This window comes from Sarcophilus harrisii, chromosome 4 (genome assembly GCF_902635505.1).
Source record: "Sarcophilus harrisii chromosome 4, mSarHar1.11, whole genome shotgun sequence".
Lineage (NCBI taxonomy): Eukaryota > Metazoa > Chordata > Mammalia > Dasyuromorphia > Dasyuridae > Sarcophilus > Sarcophilus harrisii.
In genome coordinates, this window is record NC_045429.1 from 179995302 (window position 1) to 180009106 (window position 13805).

Below are 13805 nucleotides of genomic sequence, written 5' to 3' on the forward strand. Positions count from 1 at the left end.
TCAAAAAGGCAGAGTGGGGGAATCTGGGGAGTTATATGGAAAGTTCATTTGAACTATTATGGTGAAAAGATAATGATAAATGACAGAAAGAAGGCAAAACTATTCAACTCATATTTTACTTCCATTTTTTTCTAGAAGAAAGATCTCCATACTAGAATTTGTGGAACAAAAATGATTAATAAGAAACTGAAATCCAAAGTAAGTTACAAAATAGTAAGAGAGTACTTTGCTGCTTTCAAAGAGTTCAAATTGCCCAACACAAATACACTCATCCAAAAACTGAAAGAAATCCCTGACATATTAGTAGAATTGTTGTCATCAATATTTGAAAAGTTGTGGAAGACAATGTCATGGAATCATAGATCTAGAACTGGAAGGAACCTCAGAGACCTCATTTAGTCCTCATTATTCTGCAGGTTGCACTATTTACTTTTGCCACCATGATCCAGAAAAACCTTCATTCAGAAAGCTCACTTCAACCTGGAACTTCACACTCTGAAAGTATGGTTAGCCCCAAAGTCCTCTCTCTCTCTCTGATTGGATTGCTCCTGACAAACTCTCCAATAAAGAAAAGTGGCCAGATCTGTTGTGGATTCTTCATTCCTATGCTTATGTTTTTATTTTCCCCACCACTTTCCTCTAAGCCTGGCATATCATAAATATTTAATAAATGCTTATTTTTGGTAACTGATTTATTATTCCAACCTTCTCACTTTAGAGATAAGAAAACTGAAGCCTTTGGAAATTAATGTGATTTGCACAAAAATATACAGGTAATAGGTGTTAGACATGGAAGATATCTGTCAGAGTTGAAGATAGGCAAATACCTCAATGGGAAAAAGGGGAGGGTTGAAACAATGGATTAATGATTTTTAATTTGGTTTTTAGAAAAATTATATAATGTATTCTTAATAAAATAATAGTGTAAGCACCTTAGAAAGTAGTCTAAGATAAAATCATCAAAATAAGTCATTCCAGACTGATCCAATTTCATTTTATTTTTTGACAATGTAGCTAGACTGATACATCTAGGGATACTATAGGCATAACGGACCTGGATTTCAAAAAGACATATCACAAAGTATCATATAATATTCGTATGGAAACCATATAGATTAATGTAGATTGGGTGAGCTAACACAGTTAGGTAGATACATAATTGAACAAAAATTAAGTTAATGTCAACCCAGAGGATTGAGACTCTATTAAGGGAATATCCTAAGATTTTGTCCCTAGCCTTGTTTTATTCAACATTCTTTTATTTAGTGATTAGAAGATATTCTTACATGAATAAAATAGAGGAAGAAAAGATCAATGAATTGGGCATGCTACTATAAAAAATCCAGAAAAAAGAACAAATTAATACACACCCCCAAAATTAAACCTCAAATTAGAAATTCTGAAAAATCAAAGGAGAGATTAATAAAATTGAAAGTAAGGAAACTATTGAACTAATAAACAAAACTAAGAGTTGGTTTTATAAAAAAATAGATAAACCTTTGGTTAATTTGATTAGAAAAAGAAAATTTAAAAAAAATTGGTAGTATCCAAAAGGAAAAAGACAAACTTACCACCAATGAAGAAGAAATTAAAGTAATGGTTAGGAACAATTTTGCCCAATTGTATACAAATAAATCTGAGTGAAATGGATGAGTATTTACAAAATTAACAGAAGAAATAAAATACTTAAATAATACCATTTTAGAAAAAGATACTGAAAAAGCCATCAATGAATTCCCTAAGAAAACTCTCCAGGGCCAAATGAATTTACAAGTGAATTCTATCAAACATTTAAAGAATAATTAATTACAATACCATATAGTTTTATTTGGGGGGAAATAGGTGAAGAAAGAATTCTACCAAATTCCTTTTATGACAGAGATATGGTACTGATACCTAAACCAGAAAGGGTCAAAACAGAGAAAGAAAATTATAGACTATATTTCCCTAATGAATATTAATTCATTAAATAGAACATTAGCAAAAAGATTACAGAAATTTACCACCAGCATAAAACACTCTAACCAAGTGGGATTTATACTAGGAATTCAGGGCTGGTTCAATACATGGAAAACTATCAGCATAATTGACCATATCAATAATAAAACTAACAGAAATCATATGATTATCTCAATAGATTCGAAAAATCATTTGATAAAATAAATACCCATTCCTAATAAAAACACTAGAGAGCATAGGATTAAATGGAGTTTTCCTTAAAATGATAAGTAGAATCTATCTAAAATCATCAGCAAGCATTATGTGTAATGGGGATAAATTAGAAGCATTGCCAATATGACCAGGAGTGAAACAAAGTTTCCCATTATCACCATTATAATTCAACATTATACTAGAAATGTTAGTTCCACAATTAGAAAAGAAAGAAAAATTAAAGAAATTAGAGTAGGTAATGAGGATACAAAGCTATCACTCTTTGCAGATGATATAATGGTAAATTTAGAGGATATTAGAGAATCAACAAAAAATTACTAGAAACAATTTCAGCAAAGTTGAAGAATATAAAATAAACCCACATAAATCATTAGCAGTTCTTTATGTTATTAATAAAACCCGGCAACAAGCGATAGAAAGGGAAATCCTGTTTAAAATAACTGTAAACAATATAAAACAATTGGAAGTCTATATGCCAAGATAAAGCCATGAGCTATATAAACACAACTACAAAACACTTTCCACACAAATAAAGTTATATCTAAACAATTGGAAAAATATCAATTGCTCATAGATAGGCCAGTCTAATACAATAAAATAACAATTCAATATTGTACCAATCAAACTGGGGGAAAAAATTACTTTAGAGAGAAAAAATTATAACAAAATTTATCTGGAAGAACAAAAGTCAAGAATATTAAAGCAATTAATGGGGAAAAAAATGCAAAGGGAGGTGACCTACCCAGTCCTAAATTGTACTTAAAGACATGGGCATCAAAACCATTTGGTACTAAGAAATACAATATAGTGAAAGGATCAATGAAATAGGTTAGGTTCAAAGTTTGTTCATAATTTAAACATAAAGGGTGATACTATAAAAAAATTAGTAGATCAAGGGATAATCTACCTGTCAGATCTATGGAGAAGGGAGCAGTATATTATGACCAAAGAAGAACTAGAGAACATTAAGAAATGCAAAATGGATCATTTCTATCTATTCCACCCAGGTCAGATCACTTCCGGATTATTATATTCCATTATGAATGCCGTACTTTAATGAGGACACTGAAAAGCTGTAGGATGTTGAGAAGAGAGTAATCAGAATAGTGAAGGAACTTTAAAACAAGGCCAGACAAGGATCAGTTGAAAAAAGTGAGGATGTTTAACTTTGAAAAGTGGGGGGAGGGGCATGAGGAACAAGTCAGCTATTTTCAAATATTGGAAAGGCTGTCACATAGAAAAGGTATTTTATTTTCTGTTCAGCACCAAGGGGCAGAACCAGAAGCAATAAGCAGAATTTGCAAAGAAAAGATTTTTTTGTCTCAGAAGGAAAACTCCCTGAAAATTAGAGCTATCCAAAAGTAGAACTGGGGACCTTGGGAAATACCTAATTCCCTAATATTGATGCTCTTCAAGTAGAAGCTGAAAGCTCCTTTCTGGGATGTTGTAGAAGAAACTGCATGAACTATTATCTGAAGACTCTTACTAAATGAAGTCCTATGAAAAAAATTCCTTTGTTTGGCTTCCTGCTGAGGCAAAAATTGCATTAGAATTTATTTCTTTTAGTTGAGAATTTTTGGATAGTAATAAGACATTTTCCAACAAACACCCAAACAATCCCCCTCCCTTTTAAAGCATATTTCCTGAAAACAATTAAGCAAATTTGTCTAGAATAAATTGATTGGTATTACGTATCACATTCCATTTTAGTTTCTTACTAATTGAAAGAGGAGAAGGAAAAGGAGGAAAGGGAGAAGGAAAAGGGGGAGGAGAGAAAGTGAAGAAAGAGGAGGGAGAGGAGAAAAGGAGAAGAAAAAGGAAGAGGAAAGAGAATGGGGAAAGAGGAACAATGTGACTTCATCAGAGAATCGGCCTCAAAGTCAAAGACTAAAATACAAGCCCTACCTCTGACACATGTTAGCTCTGAGCTTGGACAAGTCACTTAATCTATCAGTACTCTAGTCAGTACTTTTTAAATAGGGGTCCAGTTCACTGTCCCTCAGACTGTTGGAGGGCCGGACTATAGTAAAAACAAAAACTTTGTTTTGTGGGCCTTTAAATAAAGAAACTTCATAGCCCTGGGTGAGCGGGATAAACGTCCTCAGTTGCCGCATCTGGCCTGCAGGCCATAGTTTGAGGACCCCTGTGAGTCTAGACCAAAGATGTTAATAACTTACTTCATGAGTCCCATGCCCCCTGAATCTGATGAAAAGGTAATTGAGAAATATTTACCAAAGTAAATTAAAACACAATAAAACATAGATAATATTACATTTTAAAATTAAGTCAATATGTCACATTGCTGGAATCTTGAAGTGTGGATCAGTGACCAATTTCTATTTGAGTTTGACTTCAGCATTCTAGCTAACAATCTCTCAGCAACAATCAAAGACTCTGTTCACAGAAAGTGCCACACTGCATTCATAAAGAGTCTGCTTAACAGTGAAATCAAAAGTTAAATCCCTATCCCTTATAAAAAGAAAAGATTTGTGTTTTAACCTTAATAATTTGGTACCAGTATTGTCTGTAACATTTAAGCAAACATTTGCTGCCTTTTTGGGTAAAATAAGCTGGAGAAGAAAGTGGCAAACCACTGCAGTATCTTTGCCAAGAAAACCTACAATTGGGGTCACAAAGAGTCAGACAACTGAAAATAACAAGTGTTGTCTTTCTTTACATTGTTGTAATCATTGTTTACACTGAGTTTTGGCTCTGTTATCTTCACTTTGTACCATGTTTTCTTTTCATGCTTCTGAATTTTTCATATTCTTCATTTCTTATCATGTGATGCTATTTAATTGCACACATATTCTGAAATGTATTCAGATAGTCCCAATTATTGAATATACATTTTATTTCAAATCTTTGTTATTATAAATGATGTTGATGGAAATATTTTTATTCAGTGGGTCTTTTCTTGCTGTCACTATCAAGATAAAAATTCAGTAATGGAATCACTAAATCAAAAGATATACACAAAGCTACTTATTTTTTTCTTATATACTTTTGAAGGACCCACTCCTTTACTGGTGAAAATGGACCTAGACACAGTGCAACCATCAAATTGCCATGCCTGCCTTTCCTGCTAAAAGATAGAACTTTTCCATCTTTGAAAAGTTTGATTGCTATCAGATGATACTTTAGAGTTGTTTCAATTTATTTTTTCTGATTATAGAATAACTTAAATAATTTGTCAGATGGTGTCTATAGCTTACATTTCTTTTGTAAAATATTAATATCTTATCAGAGGAACTTTGGGAAGACAGGAACAATTAATATACTTTTGGTGGAGTTTGAAATATTTCAATTATTTCAGAAAGAAAAAGATTGAAATGATACCCACCAAAAGTCACTGATCTACAAATACTTCTTGACCCAATGATACCACCATGAGATCAAAGAAATCCCAAAGATCAAAGCAATAAAAAAGACTGATAGGCACAAAATTATTTATAGTAGTGACAACACAGAATTAGAAGCAGAATAGGTGTTCATCAGTTGGGAAATAGTTGAACACATTATGGTAATATGAGTGTAAAAGAATAGGATTGTGGCACAAGAAATGAAAATGTTAACAGATTTAGAGAATCCTGAAATTTGTATGAACTGATACCCAGGGAAGTTAGCAGAACCAAGATCATTTTATAATAATTTATAATAATTATAATATTGTAAAGGAAAACAACTATAAGAACTCAGATTAATGTGATAATTAATCATAAGTGCAGAATATTGATACTATTTCCCATCTCTCAGTAGAAATAAGATAGGCTAAAAGTATAGGAAGATTCATATTTTTCAGATATGATCAATGTATGAATTTATGTTGTACAACTATACCTAGTTATTATATAGAAGGGCTTGGAGGGTGGGGGGGAAGGATGTAACGGAATGAAGATGTAAAAGTTAGAGGTGAGAGGAACTAGTAATAGTTATACTCCAAAAATTAAAAAAATAATCAATGAATTTTTATACAAATAAGTAAATAAGATGAAAAGAAAGTTTAAAAGAGATACAAAAAACAAAGCAATGTTAGAACTACCATGTTAAATTTGAAATATACAAAAAAAGTAGCAAGTTATACATAGTGGAGATTCATAGTTACATATGCAATTCTCTCTTTTTTAAGGCATTGTTGATATCTGATAAGTTCAAAATAATAAGGAAATTTTTGAAAAAAATTCATATCAATTAATTACTTGTCTATGGGGAATATCTCTCAATTTTATGTTTGTGTTTTTTCTCGTAGATTTTAATTTATTCCTTCCATTTAAAAGATTATTCCCACATTAAAATGAAGATTTAAAAAGAACAACATCATAAGACCTCATCATTATACTTTAGCCTGAATAGTTTTCTAGAAGTAAAAAAGTAGCAATGAAAGTTCTGATAGAAAGAAAAGAAGATAGGATATGACAGAACTGGAGGCAGCATAAAGTACAGGGCCAGCCTTGCAGATGCTACAGGACATTGACTTCACTCCAGGTTTTCCTCAATATATAATTTAAGTAATTAGATATATCCAGGTGTCTAGTCCATAATCAAACCAATCAAGAGAGATCAAATTTCTAGGATCATCAGAACCTCTAGAACATGATCCCTAATACCCTGGATTGTAATTATCTTGGAATGATGCCATAATTCCTTAAAGCTTCTCTAAAATAGGAGGAGTAGTCTAAGTCCAGAATCAGATCTAGGGCAGACCAAATTCTTTATCCTCAAAATTAAATTTGGATAAGTGCCATTTCCTACCCCAATTAGTAGTCCCAGACATTTAAACTTTGGGCATCAGATGTAAAAATGGCCATCTCACCAAGAGTTTTGTCCCCAGATCACTTGTCTAATGTAGGTAAATCTTCCAGCTACCTTAACCTTAATATCTTATGATCCAAATACACTTCATGATTTTTCTTCAGTCCTCCATTCTAGCTATACATTTCAAAAACATTCCTTTTTAGCATTTCCTTTTTGGGATTCACAGCTATATTGTAAGTAACTTCCCTAAAGATTCTACAATCCCATGAATCTTATCAACTGTGTTAAATTCAAATAGAAACAGATCCCTGTAGACCCCATATTAACTTTGAAAATCAGAAAATAGCATGATCTTTGTTGTATTTTTATTTAATTCATTAAATCTTTCTCAGTTACATTTTAATCTGATTTCTATTGGGGATTTTTTGAGGCCACACCTCTAAGCTACAATTCGGCAAGTAAACTAAAGGGAAATCACCTAAGACATAGAAACCAAAAGAATCTATCATATAAGGACAGATAGGGGATAAGCATGAACCCCACTTCACCCATATATTACTGACCTCACCCCATTCAGTTAAGTAGTCTGCCCACAAATCCCTACTGATAGACATCTCTCAGAACCAGATACCCTTTTCTATTACTGTGGGATAGTCTTCTACACATACTCTAACGTTTACTTCCTTGGCATAGGTATTTTTCATTCAAAGGACATCAGTTATCCTATGGAAGGCATAGACCTGAAGGACAGACCACCTTATTCTAACTGCATCTATCACTGGTGACTCACACAAAAATTGCCCATGATATAATCAAGGATCTTGAAGACTTTCTGTACCACAGGGAAGTTCCTCATTATCCTTTTTCTTTCCTACTAATGATCTTGTAGTCTATCCTACATTAATCTTTTCTGTATTAGGCAGCTGATGGTACAATAGATAAAAGAATGAGGCTTGAGTCCCAAAGATCTAAGTTTAAATCCATCCTCATTTACTTACTAGTAAGTGTCCCTGGGCAGATCACTTAGTGTCTGCCTCAGTTTTCTCAATTCTAAAATGGAAATAGTAATGGTACTTACTCATAGGATTAATGTGAGAATTAAAGGAGATAATTTGGGAGTTTTTTTAAGTGCCTAGCACAGGAGCTGGAATATAATGTATCTTAGAGAAATGCTTATTTCCCTTCCATATTTCTATCACGATATGCCCTTGTTCCAAATACCACAATTCCTCATTAGACATTAGGAATGTCTAAAGCCAAATCCATAACCAACAAGAATGAAGAAATCTACAACTATACAAAGAATTCAAGCCATATAACATTTAATTGTTTTCTAATCCTCAATTTACTCCTAGATAAAATGAGGGGGTTGGATTAGATGGTCTCCAAAGTCCTTCCCACTTTTTGATACTGAAATATTTTCTATTCTTCATCATCTTACAGGTGTTCAACCACAGCTAAATAGGTGAGATTCCTTTCATGTTTTTTTTCAAATGAAAAACAAAAGATTAGTAAGTTCACATTTAGTAGCAACTAACCTTTATTTCCTGTTCCACCCACCTGGCCAAAACACAATTTTCTTTTAAAAGCCTTAGTTTTGTTTTTTGACCAAGTTCCTTGTTCTCTTTAGAGCCTCAGTCTTAGAAAAGAGAAGATTATATGTTGAACTTTTGTACAAACTTTGGCCATGTTAAGAATATTAAAACGGTGTTCTTTTTTAATAGTTTTCAGGCACCTTTATTCATTTTTCAACTACTCTCCAACTAAATCTTCCTTATTAACCTTCATTGCCATTTCATTTGGCAATGAGGACATTCCTGGAGAATTTATAACTCATTTGAGAATATGCAATCTGTTCTGGGTCACAGGGATTCTAAAGTGAACTGTAGTACTTAAAATATTTCAGGTTACATAATAAAACACGTAAAAACTACCATTTCTCTATACATGAAAAACTATACCTCTGGTTTTAAAAATAAATACTTTCAATCTTCAATTTCAGGGGTCATAAATTTCAGCATCCTCTTTGAAAAGTCACACAGTTTATAATGTTTCACTGACCATTCAATGATCTACCTCAGCTAATATGACTTGAGTATTCTGTACAATATTATAAGCACAATTTGCAAATTAAATAATGTATCACTTAATATATCACAAAAGAGTTTACAAACTAAAAAATTGCATATAATAAAGGGATCATGAGATAATACAATTTTCTTTTTTTCCTTTCACAGATGGCAGAGAGGAAAGGGCCTTGGATTTGGAGTCAGAGGACTTTGGTTAAAAGCTTAGCTTTGTCCCTTGCTACCTATATGTCCTTCAACTGAGCAATTGATCTCTATTTGCCTATTTCCCCATCTATAAAATAAAGGTGAGATCATATGGCCTATAAATTCTGATCCTGCTCTAAATCTATAGTTCAATTAAGGCCAAATAGTGTAAGTGATGTATTCAAGGTTATACAGGTAATAAGCAGTGGATCTTCACACTTCTAATCCTGTCCTGGCTAAACTAAAACTATTAAGTAAAAACTATTTTAAAATTATTTTCAGTAAAGATTTTTATGCAGTTGACTAATGCTATGAATCAGAATCCAGTATTACATATCCTTTTTGGGTTTTGTTTTGTTTTGTTTTGCTGAGGCAATTAGGGTTAAGTGACTTGCCCAGGGTCACACAGCTAGTAAGTATTAAGTGTCTACGACCAGATTTGAACTCAGGTCCTCCTGACTTCAGGGCAGTATTATATATCTTAATTAAAAATTATGAATCTTTTTTCCTAAGGAAGAAATATACAAGATTTGAGCATATTGCCAATAATCTGGTGACAGCACAAGGGAAATACCAGGTTTACCCTCAGAAACTCCCCACACTCATTCACTAAAGAGAAATAGAATCTTGATTTTACACCATAATGTGAAGAAGGGGAGAAAGGAAGGTAAACCAGTAAAGTGACCTGCCTAAGGTCATGAGCAGGTCAATAGCAAGTCTAGGAGTAATTTCAGGATTTCCAAACACAGAAGTCAATCTACTGCTCCCAACTGACTCTCTACAATAATCACAAAGGAAAATCCCTAGATTAAGAAGCCAGCTCCACCCTTCCACCTCCACTGTTGATTCTCTTTAACTCCATTTATCTCTCTTCTATTACCACATATGGCCTTTGTTCTGGTGGAGCACTGTAGCTATTGATTCTCATTCATATTTATTTGACCACTTAATATTATCTGCTATCTTAGAGTTTCAATTTATATTATTTTCCAACAAAATCATATATCATTTTAAAAATAAAAATGTAGTCCTCCACTTCTATCCCCAAATCAGGTCCTAAGCAGCAAAAACCAAATACTCTTGGTATAATGATGTTGGTATTGATTAGTGTTCTGCAAAAGTTTTTGTAAAAGAACTTTTCTAAGGCCCATTTCCTCTTACTTATATGGCAAAAATAAGTAATTTGATGATAAAAAAAAAAAAACAAAAGTTTTCACACATAGAAACAAAAAAGAAATTTGCTTCATCATCTTAAATTTTTAAGTCTTCATTTATTTTCCCCAAAAATTATTTAAGCTTTTTCTACCAAATTGATTCTACCAAATTGCCAGATGAGGTTTAAAGCTTATTACTTCATCCTGGTAAAAGTTACACACAAAAACACACAGTAAGGAATAGAACAACTTCTTCCTCAATGTACTGTTCAAAGAAGCCCCTAGAAAACTTAAAAAACAAATATAATACAAATAATAAAAGAAAAAGAAAAAAAAAAAACAAGCTTGAGTTACATTTTCAAAATAAAGTTTGCATTAACTGCAAACCTGTTTTCCCACCAGAGTGCAGTGTCAATTTTCCCATCTGTTCCCCTGGCCTGGACTCTTGCCCTAGACATGATGAGATCCTGAATGGTGTTATAGACCAAGAGAAACTAAAAAATTGATCCCTGAGGCAAGCAGGCAAAAAGCTCTGATAGTGTTCAGTTTAGCTCCATGGTTCCACCCTTTAGGAAGGTGATCCAGTCTGAAATCCAAGTTATGTCAAACTCCTGAGACACACCCTCTTTAAGAAATTGAAGTCGTGTCCCTGAGATTAAATTTTCCTTATAAAATCTACTTTTGGGCCATCCCATGACTATTTCCCTCCTTTGGGTCAGTCTGCCATACAATCTACTACTTCCTTAGTGTCTTTCTCCTTACTTCTCCTCCCCCATGCCATATGGTATCTCTCCTAACTCCACTCTGCTTCCCAACCCCACTTCTCCTCCTTATAACTAACTCTTTTAGAATGCTAAGTCCCTTTCAAGGTTTAACTTGCCAGCTAAGGACACATCCCAGCCTCCTGGGATATTCCCTTTTTACTAAATAATTGTGAATTCCACTGAAGATCTTGTCTTTCATATGCTCTCCCACTCTTATTTCATATTTACCATTCCTGGTATTTATTGTATCCCTTCATTTTATCTACCCCATCTTCCTCTAAATAAATCTACCTTTTGCCAAAAAGAATGGCCATTGTGAATTCTTCACATGACAGAAACTTTTGGTGCTTGCCCCACATCAAAGATCACATCATACATATCCCAGCTAAGAGCTTCCTACCCCTTGCCACCTGCAATGCCTGGTTCTGCTTGACCCAGACAAGAACCCTAGAGAAGCCTACTCAGCTTTAAGCATATGCTTAACTCTGAGGCATCAATGAACTGCCTGTGTTTCATCTCTTAGCCCACCCCTGCCTTGTTTGAGTGCCCCCTACTTGATAAAGCTAATTTGGTGCCTTTTTTTCTCTGTCCAATTCCAATTTATGGAGGATTTTTTTCCAGTAGAGGCTGCACTTCCCAGTCATGTAATTTTTCTTCATAAAAGCATGAACCATTGCCCAGGGCTGTGAGGAGGGTCCTAAACTCAAATTTGGTGCCCCTTAGACTTTTCCCCAAGACAGATTACTACTCCTTCTACTGACACTTGGATATTCCCAACCTCCCCAAGTCTAAATTAAGACATGCAGAAAGATACACACATAAAGTTATATTATTTTGCCCGAAGCAGATTTTTTTTGTTGAGTTTTCACTTAGTCCAGCACACAACACCTTGTACAAACCTCCGCATGTGCTGATCAACTAATACTGAATGATTTCCCCTAATAGTGAATTTGCTGTTCCAAGGTAGTTCACACTCTCCCTAGAGAACTCAATCTGTTGCCTAAAATTAAGTATGAAAAAGAAATACCAAAGATCTTATTATTTTTTATAACTAAGCACCTGAAAGGTGACTGCCAGAGACCAAATAGTCAGAGCTGTCTCTCCTGCCCCAGCCTGCTTGTCAGAATCCATCTGTAGTCATGGCTAAGTTAGGACTTTTCTCAAGTTCAATCATTTCCACTTCCCAGACTAGGCAGCTGTGGGACCAGGTGTGCCCAAGCTATACATTATATACATTAGAAAATGAGATAGTATAGGCAAAAGTACTTTAGCAGGGGCAGGAAGCTACATAAATATTGTTTCTATTAGGGCCTACCCTAGAGGGTAGGATAGAGGCTGGACATGCAATTTCATTAGTATAAAGAACTCCCAGCTGAGAAAACTGAAAAATTGATCAATCAGCAAATATTTATTAAGTACCTGCCAAGAAGTATGCTGAGGACACAAATATAAATATTGAAATAGTCCCTATCCACAAAATGAACTAACATTCCAAGGGGGAGATAAGCATCTATAAAAATATATACAGCAAAATGTTAATGCAAACAAAGTAAAATGTAGCTAAATATATTTAACTGAGAAGTTAAATGACTTTCTCAGGGTAACAGAATCAGTACAAGTTCAAGACAGAACTTGAAGCCAAATCTTGCTAATTCCAAGGCCAGATCTTTATTTACTACTTTCCTGATATTTTCTTTAGCATTATCATTGTCATCATCATAATTAATAATAACAAATAACATTTATATAATACTTTAATGTGTGCAAAACCGTTTACAAATATTATGCTATTTGATCCTCAAAGGAGCCTAGCAGGTGGCTGCTATTCATATAGAATTTTTTATAGAAAGGGAACTGAATCAGGAAAAGGTTATACAACTTACCCAGTTTCACAAAGCTACTAAATGAGGCTAGATTTGAGCTCCTGGCTTTCTGATTATAGATTCAGTACTATATAATGATATCTGGGCCAATATGTTTTTAAAATAATGTCATTAATATTAATAACCAAAGAGACATTGATTCCATTTTGTGCTTGAATATCAGTGGTTACTCCCTTGATAGCCACCCACCAAATTGTCAGCCTTTCACAGAACCAATTAAAAATTAGGGAGCCTCATAAATTTTTGGAGTAGAATGCCTTTGTCTCAGGAAGGCAATATCCTCCCTTTAGAAAGTTGCCATACTTGACTCCTTCATAATCACCTAAATTTGGGAACCTTGTGGCCTTGACCTATGACACCCAATCTTTCTAAATCTCTGATCACAGAATCAAAGAACTTCATTTGAGAAAGTATATTAGAAGAATGTTGCCCAATCCACATGTGAAAGGATTCCCCATTATAACACCCCTGACAAATGATAACTAACCTCTGCATGAAGAACTCTACTCCAACTTCCCAAATAAGCCTCGTTTTATTTTTTGGTTGCTCCAATTGTTGGGACATTTTTCCCTGTATAGAACTGACATTTGCCTCCCTACAACTTCCACCAGTTAGTGGAAATTAAATTAAGCCCAAATCTTTTTTGCCATTATATTTTCTCTGCTGTCTAAACTTGATGTAACTTGTTCCCAATCAGCTGTAGATTCTCCCTGGATTCCCAATACTTGGTTTGGTATTGATCTCTGACCCCTATATTTTCCCTTTACAGGGTTACACAGCATTTTTCCTCTGACTTGTCCAAAT